The sequence below is a fragment of the Mandrillus leucophaeus genome, unplaced genomic scaffold, assembly GCF_000951045.1.
Source record: "Mandrillus leucophaeus isolate KB7577 unplaced genomic scaffold, Mleu.le_1.0 Scaffold161, whole genome shotgun sequence".
Taxonomy (NCBI): domain Eukaryota; kingdom Metazoa; phylum Chordata; class Mammalia; order Primates; family Cercopithecidae; genus Mandrillus; species Mandrillus leucophaeus.
In genome coordinates, this window is record NW_012101599.1 from 111,100 (window position 1) to 123,534 (window position 12,435).

The following is a 12,435-nucleotide window of genomic DNA, read 5'->3' on the forward strand; positions in this document are numbered from 1 at the left end:
AGCAACCACTTGTTTGGTGTCTGGTCAGTGTGAAACTAGGCAGGTCAAGGGGTGCTATTCAGTGGAGGCCTGGTCACATGGGACCTAGTCAGCAGGGCCTGGTGGCCATGTCCTCATCAGTGAGGCCCTTGTCAGTGGGGTACTGGTCACGGCAGCCTGGTCAGTGGAACCTAATCAGTGGGGGCCTGGTCAGAGAGGGCTTGGTCAGTGGTGGGTTTTGTAGCCACCGGGTGGCTATGGGCTGACCTGGTCAGTGGGGATCTGAGCAGTGGGTGCCTATTCAGTGGAGCCTACTCACTAGGGTCACAGTCAGGGGCATCTGGTCACCTAAGGCCTGGTTAATAGGGGCCTGGTCAGTGGCATCCTGTTCCCTGGAGGTCTGGTCAGTGGGGCCTTATCTGCGGGGCCAGGCAATGGGGTCATGATCGGTGGAACCTGATCAATGAGGCCTTGTCAGTAAGAACCTGGTCAGTGAGGCCTTGTCAGTAAGGACCTTGTCAATGAGGCCCTGGTCAGTAAGATCCTGGTACGTGGGGTCCTGGTCATTGTGGGCCTGGCAGCAGGGGCCTGGTTAGTGGGGCCTGGTCATGGGGTTCTAATCAGTGAGGGTGTGGTCAGGGAGGACCTGATGTGCGAGATCTGGTCAGCAGGGACCTGGCCAATGGGGGCTGCTGAGCACTGCTGGGAGATGTCAGGTGCAATGCATGTTATCGAAGGCCCTGTGGACAGCTGGGATGGACCAGTAGTGCCCAAAGGCCCAGTCAAAAGTGGACAAAGCAGGTGTTTGGATGGACCTAGGAGCTCTTGCTCAGAGATTTTGACAGGGCAAAGGTAAAGGAAGGGCCAGAGTGGCTGGTGAGATGGTCACAGTCTGTGGGCTGCACAGGATGGAGGAAGCCAGGGAACAGGGAGGGTGGGCAGCTGGGGTGCAGGGAGACTTAGGTGCATGCTGGGAGGTCAGACCCTGTAAGGACTGTGAGGGCGTCAGGTGGGGTGGGCTCCAGGTGCACCCTCAGTGCACTGGGCAGGTCTTGGCCCAGGCTCCCTGGACCCCGGTCGAGTGATGTGGTCGCTCCCTGGGGGACTGCTGTCAGGCACTGGCCACCCACCCTGGGCAACACTGTCCCATCTCAGGACTGGACTTTCTCAGATCCTACAGAGGGCACAGCCTCCAGCCCAGGAGGAGCAGCCCGATGGTGCAGCCCAAGCTCTCCATGGGCCTGGAGCATCCCCTGCCAGCCCTGCGCTCCCTCTTCTTCCAGGTCCCACTTTTCCAGTGTCAGCCAGCAGGGAGGCTCCATCCTCCCTTCCTTATGTGTCTCCTGGGCTGAAACTTGCGGAGGATTGGGACAGGGATGGTGCATCCCTCAGGCCCATTTAGGGAGGGGACTTGCTCCCAGCCTGGCACAGATCCTCAGCTCTGCCTTGGTTGCCTTAGAGTGAGATGGGTCAGTCAGTGCCCTGAAGGTAAAGGTAGGAGACTGTCCCTGCTGTGTGGAAGGCTGGTCTAGGGATGGAGGACTTAACAGGTCCTCCCAGTCTGTCAGGCCTGGGCAGCCCTGTCCTGTCTTAGGACTCAGAAAGTCCAGTCCTGAGATGGGACGGTGCTGCCCAGGGTGGGTGGCCAGGGCCTGACAGCAGTCCTCCAGGGAGTGACCACATCACCCAGCCGGGGTCCAGGGATCCTGGCCTGAGACCTGCCCAGTGCATTGAGGGGACACCTGGAGCCCACTCCACCTGATGCCCCCGTAACCCTCACAGGGTCTGACCTCCCAGAATGCACCTGTCTCTCCTTGCACCCCAGATGTCCACCCTGTCTGTTTCCTGGCTTCCTCCATCCTGTCCAGCAGGATGGGCTGGACAGTGGGAAGCCTGTGTGCACATTTTGTGGCAAGTAGGAGTGACATACCATCCCTGGGAGGCACCATGGTTTCTGCCAAACCCAGCCCCAGAACTCTGTCCCTGAGGTGGTTTTACCAAACCCAAAACCCAGAACTGCAGTTGTGGCTCAGGGGTCAGCACCCGCTAGTGCCAGGACACTACTGGGAGACTGGTTCCTGACCAAAGCCCATGGTGTCTGTGGCCTGAGGACAGGGTGTCTTGGGACCCAGGCCACCAATGGCCATTGGGTCATAGGGTCTCACTCCCAGTGTTTGTCCTTCCCTGGCTCCTTCTAGTTCAGACCCACCAGGGCCCTGGAGCCCAAGACCCAGCACCAAAGGTCCCCTCCAGGAATCCTGGTGGCTTGGCTTACTTTATCGTGTTTCATCTGAGAGCAAAAATGTCAGATCAGATGCACAGAAAAATGGCTCAAAGTGCTTAATGACTAGAAGAAATTTAAGAGCAGCAAGAAGGTAATGTGAAGAGGGGAGGACCTCCATGACTGGTGTCTGCAGAGCCAGGTGTACAGGCACCCAGTGCTGTGGTCTGGCACCACCTGCCTCTCAGAGGGTGGGTGGCACACTGTCCTTACCCGGAGGGCAGCAGGCCTGGTCACCAGCTTTTCCACCTGTCCCTGCAAGCATCGCGTTGCTAGAAGAGAATCTCATGCCAGAGCTTGGACCATCCCTATCTCAGAGGTTAGGGGTTGTCTGTTGGAGACCTAAATGAAAAAACAGGTCCAGATCAGAGTTCCTGATGCAGAACACGCATCCACTCTTTGAATCATGGGAGGGGAGGCCTGGTTTTAGGTAAACCTAACCTCTTTGAGGAACCACAGAGCCCAAGACTGGAAACCTCCAGAATCTTCTGGCCCCCGGTCCTCCCCGGAGACCCCGCGGCCTGTCTCACCAGGCACTCCTCTGTCTGTAGACGCCTCAGCTGCTCTACAGGGGAGTCCACTTTCAGGTGTGCAGCTGGGCATGGTCACTGCTGCTGGATGTCTGGACGGCGGAAACAAAGGACCTAGGAAAACACCAGGTACAGCCTTTCCACCCTCATCCAGAGCAGGACAAACAGGTCAGGTGGGGTCAGGAGCCCAGGTCTCCAGCTGGAGGGAACGTCAACCCTGCAGTGGAAACAGGGGCCCATCGCGCATCCTAGGCACAGATGGTAATGTAGGCACCGGAGGTAAACTGGGCTTGGTACCCTTCCCTGGCTTCAGAAAGAAGCCAAACAAGGAGCATTTTGCAGAATGAAACCTTTTTTTCCAGAAGCACTGCTGACTGTCTGGTGGTTACCGTTTGTGGCAGTGAGCCTTTTGTCCATTCTGAGATTTGATTGGTTTCTCCTTTTGGCCCTGCCCTGCCCTAGAGACCATAAGGAGAACAACAAGAGGCCCCCAGCAAACATCCACAGATGGCCCTGGACATCAGCCAGATTCTGAGAAACATGTCATGTTCTGGGAGGGCTAAGGCACCAAGTAAGGCCTATGGAGCTGGAGAATCCCAGGGCAGGTGGGGCAATCCAGAGCTGTGGGGGCTTCCCATGGGAATTGGGAGGTCCCAAGGCAGAGTCAGAGGTTCCACAGGAGGAGTCACAGAGCTGGCAAGGGCTCTCCTGCTGGGCTCCAAGCCCTGAGCCAGGCTGGGGCATGTGGGGCCAGGAGGCAGGTCAGAGTAGGAGGCAGAGAGAGAAGTGTACTCAGAGGGCACCCGTATCTGGATGTAATGTGTTCCTGAGATTCTGGCTGGGAAGTGCTTCCAGGGTTTCATATGTGTTATGCAACTGCTTCCTCTCCCCAGCCTCACCCTGCAGGAATTCTAGTGACTATGTTGCCACCATCTTGGAGCTCCATGCCCTCATAGTGTAATGGCACCAGCAGATCTGCCTGTGCACGGACTTCTGTACTAGCTCACTCCTGAGGGGTGATGCTTCTGCAGGGCCTATGACCTGGTGCACAACTTTAGACACCATCATCGTGGAGCAGCACTGCACCCTTACTAGCCAGGGTGTTGATGACATCCTCAAGGCCAAGGCCACATTCAAGACTTTGAACTTCAGTGATGCACTTGTGCTGGGCAAGGTGGGCGTCTCCGGGATCTTAATTCAGAAGGTGGAATGCAGCTTGAGATCAAGTGTCTGATCAAAGAACTTGAACTTGATCTTGAGGGCTCTGGGGAGCCATGGAAAGTGCTGGATAAAGGAGGAACAGTCAGCCATGTTTTAGAGATGACCGTAGAAGGCTTCCTGGAAGGAGTGAACAAGAGCCAGACCAGGGAGGGAGCTTGTGGGGAGGTCTGGAGATGGCAAGGGAGGGATCCTGCTTGGATGAAAAGTCTTCAGGGACCATGTCAGGTTACACTCAGGTACCCTCAATGTGTTCAGAAGTCTTGTCTCCAGGATGAAAATGGGAAGGAGTTGTCAGATAAGGACATATAAATGGAGGCTGGCATCCTCATGAGTGTCAATGGTGGTCTCGGTGTGGGGCTACTGTGAGAACAGGGGTATCTCCATTCAGGGACACAGTGGATGGACCCTATATCACTCCATTCTGCCCTTCCTTTCCCTCTTCTCATTCTCCCCAGGGCCTCGGTGCATGGGCGCTGTCCATCCTTTGGTGCTGAAGCAGCGAAGCGATCCAAACCTGCCTGGCTGCCTCTTAGGATATGACAACACAGCCAGTGGCCTCTGCTGGATCCTGTACAACTTCACAAGACACCCAGACACTGCGAGTGCTGCCAGCACGTGCTGCAAGAGTCCTGAGGGACCACAATCCTGAAGACATTGAATGGTGGGTGCAGGGCCTCATGGATGTCCCCCAGCTCCTCTCATTGGCTCTGCTCCAGGTGGTGAAGGGGGATAACGTTTCTATCAATTCTGCCATTATTGACTAGCAGGAAATGAGCGGAGCGCAGAAGCAGGGCCTGGTACCCAGCCTGCCTAACAAGGGAGAATTTGTAGGCTTTGTGGACAGAAAGATCTGGGAGTCCATATCTATCACCCACTAACTTACTGAGACATTGGTAAAATCAGTTTTCTTTTCTGAACATCCCGACTTTGACCATGGGGTGTCTGGCCCCAGTGTGGATGTTTGCTCCTCTCCCATGAGACTCCTCCCTTTTCAGAGTCAAATGAATGAACAGAGGATGTTAAAAGTAGGGTCTCTGATGCCTCTGCCAGAGGGGCTCCAGGCTCCTGGCTGGTGCCTGTGATCTCATTCTTATCTCATTAAGAGTAGTAATGAAAAACATGCTCAGTGCTGACAGTGTGCTTGGGGATGTTGTTGTAGGCACTCTGCTTAATTCATTTAATTTTCACAATAGCCTTGATTTTACTTCCAGACTGCATGAGCAGTGAGCCAGAGAAGACGTGAAGCCACTGAGACCCCAGGCTTTTTCTATTTCCACAGCCAGTATGAACTACTCTCACTACGACAACACCGGGGATAAGTGCTTCCACCAGGAACAGAAATGGTTCCAGGGGGCTAGAGATTGTGACAGTCGCCGGCCACTGTGCCATTCTCAGCACTTCGGGGCCGACAGAACAAAGGAGCTAATAGGGGTCCCAGTGGCCGTGAGGGAACGAAGTTGCTGCTACCCGATGGAAGAGAGGAAGGTCTCCGGTGCCCAGATTCCCCATGGGGGAGTTGCTAGCCTGCTGCATCCAGGATAAAAGCGAAGAAAGGATCACACAAACCGCAGGCAGGAGGGACCCCCCAAAGGGAACAATCGCTGAGGAATGGAGAGTCCAGCAGCTGCGGTGCTCGCTGGAGGCCCAGGAGCAGCATGGGGCACTGGCTTCAACCAGGGTTGATGTCTTGAGTGAAATGAGAGCGTATTTTGGCACCATGATAGTGTGTTGGCGTGCGAGCATAGAAAGAAGGAGTGTGTGACCCAGCAGTCACAGAAATGAAACCTGAAGGCCTGAGCATGGGCTTCTTCATTGTCCTTCTGTGACATTCTCTATGCAGGGCCTAGAAAGCTGCAGCCGCTCCCAGGCTCCCTGTGAGCTGAGCTCCCAGCGTGGTGCAGCATCACCCTGAGGGTTCTGTCTTGCAGCCTGGTGTCCTCTCCCAATGGGGCTTCTGATTGTGGCTGAGGTCGCATGACACTGGCGTCTGGAGTTGCTCCTGAAATCCTGACTTAAAGCCACACGTGCCTTTCTGCTTAGAGGAGCCAGCCTTGCTCCCGCATTTAGCATCTGAGCCAGTGTGTTTTATTATAAGCATTAGAGACATGACTTCTAAACTTACAGGTGAATGTGTACCTTTTTATAACTACATAACTTTAAAATTTATTTTTGATAACAATTTAGTTGTTTTTCTTTTTTTTAAGGTGCATGAGTACATGAGCATCTCATTTCACAATGACCTTTGCCCAAAGTAGTCTTGGTTGGACATTTACAATCTAAATACAGTTTCATAGATATTTACATCAACTTGAGTTATAAATTGAGAGAAATACACTACACAAAAATTAAAGCTGGTTTCAAATCTTTAAAATCAAGATATGGAAACTCCCAAATATATACTAGAATGCATTTGAAATGCTTTATTTAGAGTTTATTAGTCACTAAATCTAAAAGATGACAGAAAGTACTCACATTTAATAAGCAAAAAATATTGAACTGAATCAACAAGTAAGATGGGACATTAGAACCTAAATGTTTTCATTTAATTTTGGTGAATATTAAGTATACTACATCCATGTTTAGATACTTTTAAGTCATGTTTTCCAAGTTCTGAGAAAACTATAAAACAGCAGACAACATTTCCTGTGTATCTGCTTTGGCACAGAAGAGTTCATAATTTTTTTTCATTTCAAATTGAACGAGAAATGATATATTTCAGTGAAAATCCCAGCTCAAGGGGGCTCTTCTGAGAACTGCAGAAAACAGCTCTGGGCTCTTCCCTCCAGGCACCCGCCCACCTTACCTCTCCCCGCACAACAACTGGATCCAAATAGTGTGCACACCACAGTCCCAGGATTCCCTGGCTTGTTCGTAAATCTATCGGCTGAGGTAGCTTTTTTGTTTGTTCATTTGTTTATAAATATATCAAAAACTGATCCCACAAACAGAAAAACAAGACTCCAACTGACTTCTACATTACCGTTGAATTTCTTTTCTAAATGCCTTCATCTGCTGTTCATTCTTTTTTTACACAGTGAGTCACTTGTTTTCTGAAACCAGGCATGTTGTTTTTAGTTTTTATCACTGGATATTTGATTTTTCCATTTAGTCCTCAGTGGGGTGCGAAATGTCACTTCGTAGATTCTACCTAAACACTGTTTGGAACCTGGTGTATCAAAATAGAGGTTCCATTCTGTAAGACGAAACAACAGATCATGACAAAGCATTTTCACATACAGCTTACTTCCAGTTTTTATCGCTGTATATTCCATTTTTTCTAGAAGGCCACAATGGGCTGAGAAATGTCACTGTAGATTCTATAAGAAGAGTGTTTGGAACCTGGTGAATCAAAACACAGGTTCCATTCTGTGATATGAAACGGTGAATCACCACGCATTTTCATTTATAGCTTGTTTGTAGCTTTTATTGCTGCATATTTGTTTATTGTTTGTTTGTTTTTGATTTTTGTTTGTTTGGCCTCAGTGAACTCAGAAATGTCATTTGTAGAATCTACAAAAGGAGTGTTTGGAACTTGTTGAATCAAAACACGTTACATTCTATGATACTAAACAGCACCTCACAAAGCATTTTCACAGATAGCTTCTTTCTAGTTTTTATTGCTGGATATTCAATTTTTCTCCATAGGCCTCAATGGGCACATAAATGACACTTCATCCATTCTATGGAAAGAGTGTTTGGAACATAGTGAATCAAAACACAGGTCCCATTCAGTGATATGAAACAGCACATCAAAAAGCATTTTCACAGATACCTTGTTTCTACTTTTTAAAGACACATACTCGACTTTTCCTTATACACCTCAATGGGCTCAGAAATGTAACTTCGTAGATTCTATATAAAGAGTGCTTGGAACCTGATGAATCAAAACACAGGTTCCATTCTTTGATATAAAAGCAGGTCACAAAGCATTTTCACAGTCACCTGGTTTCTAGTTTTTATTGCTGGATATTCAGTTTTTTCTTATAGGCTTCAATGGGCTCAGAAATGTCACTTCGTGGATTCTAAGATAAAAGTGCTTGGAACCTGGTAAATCAAAATACAGTTTCTATTCTGTCATGAAACAGCACATCACAGAGCATCTTCACAGATATCATGTTTCTAGTTTTCATCGCTGGATATTTGACTTTTTTTATAGGCCTCAGTGGGCCCAGAAATGTCACTTCGTAGATTCTACGAAAAGAGTGATTGGAACCTGGTGCATCAAAATACAGGTTCCATTCTGTGATATGAAATAGAACATCACAAAGCATTTTCACAGATAGCTTATTGTTTGTTCTTATCACTGGATATTCAATTTTTCCTTATAGGCCTCAGTGGGCTCAGTAATACTTTGTAGATTCTATAAAAAGAGTGTTTGAAAACAGGTGAATCAAAACCTGGTTTGTTTCTGTAATATAAAACAGCCTATAAAAGGCCAGGTGCAGTGGCTCACGCCTGTAATCCCAGCACGTTGGGAAGCCAAGGCAGGCAGATCACAAAGTCAGGAGATTGAGACTGCCCTGGCTAACATGGTGAAATCCCGTCTCTGCTAAAAATACAAAAAATTAACCAAGTGTGGTGGCGTGCACCTGTCGTCCCAGCTACTCAGGAGGCTGAGGCAGGAGAATCGCTTGAACTCAGGAGGCAGAGGTTGCAGTGAGTCAAGATTGCACCACTGCACTCCAACCTGGGCACCCTGCTCCTGCCTCAGCCTCCTGAGTAGGTAGGACTATAGCTGCTGGCCACCACACCCAGCTAATTTTTGTATTTTTTAGTAGAGACAGAGTTTCACCATGTTGGTCAGGCTGGTCTGGAACTCCTGACCTCAAGTGATTCGCCCGCCTCAGCCTCCCAAAGTACTGGGATTACAGACATGAGTCACCGTGCATGGCCTCATATTCCCTTTTTAGAGATATAATTTTATGCCATTATAGGCAGGTTGTACTCTGAAAATCAGATATTCCTGGCTATACTGTACCCAACATGGGGACAAACGCATTCTAAGTTAAAGATAGTATAACCCAACATAAAAGAATATTGTAACATCACAATCCATAACAATTCGATTCCATTATGCAGATGTAGAATTGAGGAGGAGGGGAGAATGTAGTCAACCAATCTGCTATGAAGTAGATATGGGATATCTGATTGTATTTCAAAAGATAGAGGTAAGACATTCTGCCTGGGTAGCAAAATACCTTGGGGAATTTCACTCATCCTTGACAAATATCTAGGCAACAATATACTTCTCCAGTTAAGCAAGACATTGTCTCAGTTGGGGATCTGAGTATTTGTCTCGAGAAATGAAATATAATAAAGACACACATACACACAGGGTTTTATGTAACAGGGTCATCATACACTATTTTATATATATTCCATTTTTCAGTAAATATGTCATGGACATGTTTTCTTGGTCACAGTGTACATAGATCAACATCATCATCAGTTTTAATAACTGTATAATCTTTCATTGTATAGGCTAACAATTTATTTAGCCAGTTCCCTGTTGTTGGATGTTTAGGTTGTTTCTAATTTTTCACTATTACAAACAACACTGCTAGGAACTTTCTTGTACATGTTTTTCAATTTTTTCTAATTATCTCCTTAGGGTAAATTCTTAGAAGTGCTATTACTACGTCAAGATCATAATAAAATGTGAATACAGGAGGAAATGGGGAGTTACAGTTGAATGGGTACATAGTTTCTTTTGGAATGATGAAACTCTTCTGGAGATGGATGGTGGTGATGGTAGCACAACAGTGTGAATGTACTTAATGTCCCTGAACTGTACACTTAAAAATGCTCAAAAAGGCTGGATGCAGTGGATCTGCCTGTAATCCCAGCACTTTGGGAGGCCAAGACCTCACTTGAGGTCAGGAACTCAAGATCAGCCTGGCGAACGTGGTGAATCCCCATCTCTACTAAAAATACAAAAATTAGCCAGGCATGGTGGCATATACCTGTAATCTCAGCTACTCAGGAGGCTTAAAGTTCAGAATGGCAAACTTTGTGTTGCGTGTATTTTACCATAATACAAAAAAAAAGAAGTGTGACGGCATGCAGGCAAACTGCCCTTAGTGGGGAGGATTATTTGTTTTCCCCACACAACCACTAATGCTAGACATTATTAATTTAAAAAAAAAAAAAAAAGCCAAATACAGGTGACTTGCTCTACTGATTTGGATTTCTTTGATTGCCTGTAAGACCGAACATTTGTCATGTTTATTAGTCACCTGTATTCCTTCTTTTGATACTTGCATATTCGACTCCTTTGACCAGTTTCCCACCAAGGGTGTTTGTCTTTTTCTCTGATTGGCAAGTGCTTTTCCTGTGTGTCAGGAATAGGAACCCTTTGCCTGTCATGGACATTTACCATTCAAGCTCCCCTCCCCTTTTCCTAGAGCTCCTTTAACCCAATCCCAATCCATGAAGATTTCTCACCCCTCTTACGTTCCACTCTACTGGGTCACAATCTTTTCCCACAGTGACTTCAAAGAAGAGAGTTTGCAATCGTTCCTTAAAGATCTCCTCTTGCTCCTTGTTTTATCTGTTTGTATAGACAGGATCTCATTCTGTTGCCCAGGCTGGAAGGGAGTGGCACAATCCTAGTTCACTGCAGCCTCGAATGTCAGGAGTCAAGTGATCCTCCTGCTTCAGCCTCCCCAGTAGCTGGGACTGCAGGGGTGCACCACTACACCTACCTAATTTTTTGTTTGTTTGTTTTTTGTTTGGTTGGGTTTGTTTGTTTTTTACATCTGGCTAATTTTTAAGTTTTTTATAGAGACAGGGTCTTGCTGTCTTGCCCAGGCTGATCTTGAACTCCTGGGCTCAAGCAATCCTCCCACCTCAGTCTCCAGAGTAGCACCACCAAGCCCAGCTAATTTTTTTAAAGTTTTGTAGAGATGGGGACTCACTGTGTTGCCCACACTGGCACTCCTTGTTTTTACATCCTGGAGAAGAAAGTGGGAAAACAAAGTAAATTTGAGGTGAAATTAATACTCCCCACTTCATCTTCTCTCCCCTCCTCCTCACCCTCCCCCTTCCTGTCTTTCCAGACCACCCTCTCCTCTGCTCCTAGGTAAAATGTCCCTTCCTGTCTTACAAGACCAACCTCCCCTCTGCTCCTAGGTGAAATGTCCCCTTCCTGTCATTCCAGACCACCCTCCCCTGTGCCCCTAGGTGAAATATCCCCTTCCTGCCTTTCCAGACCACCCTCCCCTGTGCCCCTAGGTGAAATATCCCCTTCCTGCCTTTCCAGACCACCCTCCCCTGTGCCCCTAGGTGAAATGTCCCTTCCTGTCTTTCCAGACACCCCTCCCCTCTGCTCCTAGGTGAAATATCCCTTCCTGTCATTCCAGACCACCCTCCCCTGTGCCCCTAGGTGAAATATCCCCTTCCTGTCTTTCCAGACACCCCTCCCCTCTGCTCCTAGGTGAAATGTCCCTTCCTGTCATTCCAGACCACCCTCCCCTGTGCTCCTAGGTGAAATATCCCCTTCCTGCCTTTCCAGACCACCCTCTCCTCTGCTCCTAGGTGAAATGTCCCTTCCTGTCTTTCCAGACCACCCTCCCCTGTGCTCCTAGGTGAAATATCCCCTTCCTGATTTTAGAAATACAATCCTAGCAGCAGCTAAGACAGAGCTGAGGCCTGGACTGTGTGTTGAGAAGGCAGGAGCAGAGGGGAGGAGACTTTGCTTCTCATCCTGTCACTGGCAACGCTGTCATCTGAACAAAGGGGCCGACAATGTCAAGCTCATGGGGACGTTGAAAGGGTTGATTGGGACAATACAGGCAGCACAGCGTCTGGCAGGTAATAGGTATTATTGCCATTATTGTGTTACCTTGACGGTGATGAAGAAGATGGTTGGTGGTGTTGATGACAGTCTTCACTATCTTCATAGGCCATTGTAAATAAGACAGGCAAGAGGAAAAACAGCATCTGAATCCTAAAGCAAACAATTCAAAATGACACACCTAAAAAGAAAAAGAAAAAAACAACAAATAAATAATTAGATAAATAAAAATAAAATCAAATGGGCTGGGTGTGGTGGCTCACGCCTGTAATCCCAGCACTTTGGGAGGCTGAGATGGGCAGATCACGAGGTCAGGAGCTCAAGATCATCAGGGCTAACACAGTGAAACCCCATCTGTACTAAAAATACAAAAAAATTAGCTAGCCGGGCATGGTGGCGGGCTCCTGTAGTCCCAGCTACTCCGGAGGCTGAGGCAGAAGAATGGTGTGAACCCGTGGAGGCAGAGCTTGCAGTGAGCCAAGATCGCGCCACTGCACTCCAGCCTGGGCGACAGAGCAAGACTCTGTATCAAAAAAAAAAAAAAATCAAACGACACACCTGCACACATTCACACTCACATCCGCACTCAATTTGTGGAGGCTGGCCGGGCACAGTGGTTCATGCCTGTA

The 12,435-nt window shown here is 48.2% G+C and overlaps 1 long non-coding RNA gene across 1 annotated transcript; it reads left to right on the top strand.

Annotated features, from left to right (window-relative positions):
* Positions 1 to 1,518: 1,518 nt before the first annotated feature.
* LOC105536594 lies at positions 1,519 to 3,964 on the top strand. Its single transcript, XR_001005613.1, has 4 exons — positions 1,519 to 2,354; positions 2,812 to 3,069; positions 3,153 to 3,361; positions 3,697 to 3,964. It is a non-coding gene; the product is annotated as an uncharacterized LOC105536594 (long non-coding RNA).
* The last annotated feature ends 8,471 nt before the right edge of the window (positions 3,965 to 12,435 follow it).